Source organism: Lygodium microphyllum, chromosome 3 (assembly GCF_053477565.2).
Source record: "Lygodium microphyllum isolate KBCC chromosome 3, Lygodium_microphyllum_v1.1.10, whole genome shotgun sequence".
NCBI lineage: Eukaryota > Viridiplantae > Streptophyta > Polypodiopsida > Schizaeales > Lygodiaceae > Lygodium > Lygodium microphyllum.
In genome coordinates, this window is record NC_141137.1 from 76462380 (window position 1) to 76467808 (window position 5429).

Below are 5429 nucleotides of genomic sequence, written 5' to 3' on the forward strand. Positions count from 1 at the left end.
TCAAACTGATTGTACCATTACTTGAAATGAGCATCAACAACATGCCTTTATAGCTTTTGGATAGTACCATTATACCTCACTATGCTTATGGGATTCGGTCATCTCTTCCTAGAGCATATATCATATGTCTATCTTCCATACAAAGCCACTTATGGAAAAGCCTCTTTTGGGTACACATCCAGCCTCAATGGGCATACATACCAAGCATTGTTTGCTATTCTCAACACCCCCCCTCAAATGATGAGTCTCTACACTTCCTAGCTTTTGCTTTCCCTACATGATGACATGGCCCCTAGGAGACTAGCTCATAGGTAGAGTCAAGTTAAAGCTTGAAACTTTACATCTTTGGTAAGGGCTTTTACATCCACTATGGGAAACAAGATCCACTACAGGAAACAAAGATCCACTATGGGAAAACATGATCCACTTATGAGTTTTTTGTTGTCAGCCAGTGGAATGTATTTTCTTCATTTTCTTTTGCTTCTTTGGCATCCTTTGGTGATGTCCTCAATCTTCATATTTTTGTCTTTGGTCTTCTTGGCCTTTTCTTCATGCTTTTCATCTTTGACTTGTTCTTCATTATTTTGTGCTCTAGTCTTCTTTGTATGGTTATTTTTCTCAATGAGTTTGAGATGGATACAAATAGGTACATTGCTGTGACTTGATATGACTTGTTGAACCATGACATAAATCTTGGGATACATAGATTAGCGGACAAGGCCTCATGACAACATTCTAGCATCGGGTCTTGGATATACTACTTTATGCAGAGATACCTAAGCCGAAGCAGACCCATGCCGCACTTGGTTCAAAGAGAATGGGAAAGGAGAGTGATGCGTCGCTCAACCTCTCTACCTATAGGGTATAGTCCCATTCCGATCCCCTAAAACGGCATGAGTCAGATTCTGACTTATAACAATACCTAAAGGTTGTACAACTATAGAACCTTGTGAGAAGCCTCCCAATCCTTTGGGACCACCTTTTCGTAGGATGGACCTGTCGAGGGTTCCACCCACCCGCTTCCCTCAATATATGTTATTTAGTTATCTAATTAGGTCCTATCACATTTATGTGTGACATTTAAAATCAACTTCCTTAATTAAGCCTTTTAGGGAATAGGGTTCATTCGCGTAACTTATGGTATTGACACAAAAACATTTTAGATGAAGCAAACTTTATATTAGCATTGTAATTGAGATACAAGTCTTATTCAAAAAGTAAGATTTCTGCAATCCGTGAGGATGTGCCTTATTTCTTCCAAGTTTCCGCCCTTACACTAGTAACACGGCCTCAAGAATCCATCTCAAGTCACGTAGATCGTTTGAGTAGGATCCGGAGGTAGGGAATTTACAACTAGAGCCTCCTTGGCATCCAAGTGTCCTCCTACATTCAAACTAACCCACGAAGAGACCTCTCATGGCAGGTTCGTTCCCTTCACAATTATTTGGAACCCCCTTGGCTAGGGTTGGTGGTCAGCTGGGGGTAGCTTGGCACACACTCCATGAATTCAACATGATTCATTATTCACATTTATTTTATGAGCTTGGGTCATAGATTCCTTTCACAGACAATGATTCTAGATTTAGAAGCACAAACAACAATGAAGGCGAGTGCTCAAGACATCTACTAAGGTGGAGTTCCTATTTTTGAATGCTTAGTATTCACCCCTTTTTGGGTTTTTCTTGCCTTGATATCAACCTCCATAACCTTCTGAGGGATAGAGAATACCCTCATTTTGACCTCAATCCTATGTGATAGGAGCAAGAAATTTTGCTATTAGATCTATATCTAATAGTTTTCGGATGGTAGTTCCCCTAATTTGCTAGCCTTTAGTCCAGCGTTCTTATCTTAAGGCCACAGGTCTTAGATGACTCAAACGAGGATTTCAATTGGTCAGTTGGTAACCATTTTCCTACCCTATAATTTTATCAAGGTTTCTAAGTTTACCCTAGGGTTTCATTCCCTAAAGATAACAGGACCTTTTGTTCATTCCTCTCGCAAGTCAAGAGTAAACTAAGCCCTTTTGCAATCCTTAAATAGCTGCGAGCATCGAGTGTCACATGGCAAACAGACATTATTTCTTATGGATATGATATTCCAGTTTTCTTGTGTTGAGAGCAGAGTTTTGATGCCGAGAAGTGCTTAAAAATAGCTAAAAATTACGAATATCAAGGGAAAAATATTCAACGTCAAAGGCGGCGGCTCTAGCTGGGACGATTTTAAGCGTCAAGTGCTTTAAAGGCGCCCGAGCGACACTTGTTGATTTTTGATAATTTTTCAGACTACCGTGCGGGTTGTCAAGAGTTGCTAGCCAATGCAAGATGTCAAGCCAGACGTGCATAAATTTACAGCACTCGATTTGGACACCGGACGGGGAAATGGCCAACAAATGGTCAAGATATGAAAAGGTGGACATTGGAGAAGACCAAAAGGGGTGCCCTTTGGGACATTTTAACCCCCTCCCCCCCCCCCCCCCCCCCCCCCGCCCCCCCCTTCAAATTTTTTATCAAGAAGCATGAAAAAACATGGAGAGAGAATGGAGGAAGAGGGCGCCATCTTCACGCCATTTTTTTGGCGCCTCCATGGATAGAGATGGAGATGGAAGGCTGTGAGTACCCCATACAACCGATCTTGGGGCTGATCTTCTCCTTCTTGGCCGATCTTATCGCCTTTCTTCGCCCGTCCAATGGTGGCCTGAATGAAGAGAATAGAAATCAGTCTTTATATCTCCTCCCTCTCTCTCCTCTAAGGGCAGATTCATGTGGTGAAGAAGAAGAAGAAGAATGGACGACGGATGCTTGTCCAATGAAGACCGGATTGTTCCGTGGTTCAAGAGGAATGAAGATTGCTAATTATGGACTGTCATGGGCATTAATGCCTGCTGAAAATCAGTCCCAAGACATGGCAAATAAAAACCCGCAACCCGCAAAGAATGGTAATTTTATTTTTACAAAGGGAATTGATGTTTTATGCAATTTGCTTCATGAATATTTGTTCCCATGGGATGATTATGCATTATGTTGTTGTTTGAAATGAGTTTGATTAGTCTATGCTCAGAAAATCAGAAAATCATAAGTGTTGTGACTGAAATTAATGGTATAAAACCCGTAAAACATGCGTTTAAGAGGCAAAATGGGGTTTTTTTTTTGCAAAATAAAGGGGAAACATGAGATATAATATCAATAAAACCTAAAATTTTGCTGTCAAATAACCTAAGGGCCACAGCCCATAATGAATCTCAATTTTTAGTTATTTTTTATTGAAAATAATAGAGAAAAAGAACCAAAAAAGGTGAAAAACTGATTTTAAATGGGAGAAAATTAGGAAACGATAAAAGGAAAATTCCAAAAAATTACATAAGTGTTTGTGCAATGTATAATGAAGGTAGAGCACAAGGTTAGCCTCAGTTTACCCTCATTTCTATGTTTTGTCCGTATTTATTGCTTTCTCTACAAAGAAATACACATAAAATTACTCTTACACCTATCAACGATTGCAAAACATTAAACGGTAGGGTGAGAGGGGAGTTTGAGCGTCAAAGTACAATCTTAAATCTGATTTATGTATTGCATCATGGCTATAGGATGTTGTTTTAAAATAAAGGAAAAGGCAGCATGAGCGTAAGGCTCGGTGTCTCTCCTCGTTTCAATACATAAACGTTAGCATGGAAATCATGAAAATATTGGTTGTGCACGATGCACAATGCTGATCTTCTATTGGTTGTGCACTAAACCATTCACATTATGCACTATGCATGGTTCATGGTATCGAAGAAACATCTCCTAGACTGCATAGCAATTGTTTTCTTAGGAGTTTGACCCACGATTGAGAGTGTGAGGTTATCCCTTGCCATAGCGTAGAGGGTCAGTTTCCTAAGGGACTGTGAAGTGAGGAAGCATGGTATATCTCCTGGAAATATGAGAAATATAAAAGAGAGGAGTTTGTGTTCGTTTGTGTTATATGTTTAGCAGCGCATCAAAGGGCCAATCCCTGAGATGTAGGAGAGCTGGAGTGGGGCTCCGACTATTAGTCGATGGAGTGCCTCCTATATGTGTGTGATCATGGCATTGCCAATGTATAAGGGTTCTCCCTCTGAGGAGTTTAAGGAAAATGTTGGACTATAACCTATAAACGCAGGAATTAAGCTTTAGGGCAGTGTATCCCTTAGCATTAGATTGACACTCCTGGTCTGTGAGGCCGTGAGGGTGTTTGTGTGTCATGACCATGAGGTCCGGCTAGTGCTATAGCCAGTGCCGGCCCATTTTAGGTCCCATCAATGGTGCCTCTGCCGAGAGCTACCGATAAGTGGCGGTCTCCGAATCTTGGTCTCATAAGGGACCTGTTAGTTTTATTCTATTGGTCGATAGCTGCCTTGAAGCGGTGGATATCAAGTTAGTCTGATAAAAACCTTGGTCATCAGTATGACGGTCAATCCAAGAAATCCCCAACACCCAAAGGATACTTTGTCTATCTTGAATAGTCTAGTGGGATCTTTGACACGTCGGGTGATTGACTATTTTACCCTTTGCTCTAAAAGTGATACCATGCTTGAGTTTGGGTCACTATGGGAAAACACCCATGAAGCTACCTCTAAGATTAATAGCCCATGGAGATTAGAGAAAAGGGAAAGTGAAAGTAGTGCTAAGATGACACAGTCATCTATGATCATTCATGATGATAATGTCATAGAGAAGACTGTGACAATGATGGGGAAATGTGAGATGGGTTTGGAGACCCAAAATCTCCAAAAGTATGGCAGGAGTGTCGGATGCAAGGCCAAGGATCCCATCTGGATATGTTCTGTTGAACCCCCAAGAGGATAAGACTGGATATACATCTAACAATATACACTGCCTTGGGCTACACCCATGTGATGTGCCTAGGCTTGAAGCCCTACCTAGTTTGGGTCGCAGCACTGATTTATGTGAAAACCCAATTAGAGGAGGTTTGAATAAGTACAAAGCTATGATTCTTTCTGCCAAAGGAGCCACTCAGCCGCTTGAACAACTAGTTTATTCGGCTGACAATAAATGTGGGACATGCGAGCCCATGGAGGCCGTTCATTCAGCTCATAGTGCCCAAGAAGGGATCGGGCCTTATTGATGAGTTATTTGTGGAAAGGCTTGGACTTGTATCTCTTTTTTTTAAAAAAACTAATATCAAAAAATACAAGATCAAGCTTTTAGCTAACTTACATGAGTAGCATGGGGTTAGTCGACCTATGATATGTTATCCTTGGCACCTTGGGTAGTCTGATAGGGTGTGATGTATATGCCAAGGATATCAGTATTACGTAGACTACAATGACCTATCTAGTTTTAAGCTAGGAAGGCTAGCTGCTTTGGATATTACATCCAAATTTCGTTAGGCCAAGAGGGCCATTTGTATGTTTAGTACGGGTGCGGTTAATGGTTTCTTGTTGTAGTTCT